The sequence below is a fragment of the Octopus bimaculoides genome, chromosome 9 (assembly GCF_001194135.2).
Source record: "Octopus bimaculoides isolate UCB-OBI-ISO-001 chromosome 9, ASM119413v2, whole genome shotgun sequence".
Lineage (NCBI taxonomy): Eukaryota > Metazoa > Mollusca > Cephalopoda > Octopoda > Octopodidae > Octopus > Octopus bimaculoides.
Genome location: NC_068989.1, coordinates 84839725 through 84840654, shown reverse-complemented (window position 1 = coordinate 84840654; position 930 = coordinate 84839725).

Genomic DNA, 930 nt, shown 5'->3' with positions numbered 1-930 from the left:
ATAATAATAATAATAATAATTAAAGGATTCCTCACTAATTAGTTCTTAATGTAAACATCATCTCTTGTTGTTGCTTTTTGATTCAATGCTGCACAGCAGAATATGGCCAAAAAAGGTAGGGCTTGTCACATATTTGGGAGACCTAGAAAATCTAGGGCTGGTTGGTGCCTTATTAAAGGGCTGAAGAATATGGCTGAAAGTCTAGGGCTTGTGACTTACCTGGAGATCCAGAGAAAATGCTGAGAGTTTGGGAGCTGGTGATTAATTACGGAGCCCAACTGGACCAAAAAATGGAACAGTTTAGAAATGATTTGCTTTGATAATATTCATGAATAGATAAAAATGTAGGCAGTGTTTATACGTTGCTGTGTGGTGGGCATGGTGGTTGGGGAATTGTGTCAATTACAGCGACTCTGTGTGTGTGTGTGTGTGTGAGTGTGTATGTGTGTGTTTTAATCAAGATTAGAAGGGAAGTGGGAGTTGGCTAACCAGACAATAGTATCTGCAAAAGAATGTGTGTGTATGTATATGTGTGTATATATATATATATATATATACATATATATATAAAATATGTATGTAGGGATGGCCAAGTGATTAAGAAGTCTCTTGTCCAATCACAAGGTCCCTGGTTTGATCCCAGTGCATGGCAGCTTCAGCAATTGCTCTTTTTTTTTTTTTTTTTAACCATGACATTGAGAAAGGATGTACCTGTAATTCAACAGTGGCTCTACCTGAGTATTACATGAATGGTACACCTGTCTATGGAATACTCAACCACTTACATGTTTTTTTTTTTTTGAATTCAATGAGTTGGAAATGCAGTTGATTGAACAAGTCAAATATACATCAGTAAAACTGATGGGGATCCATTTACATTTGATTTTATAAAATAAATATTTATGTGTGTGTATATGCACATGTGTACAT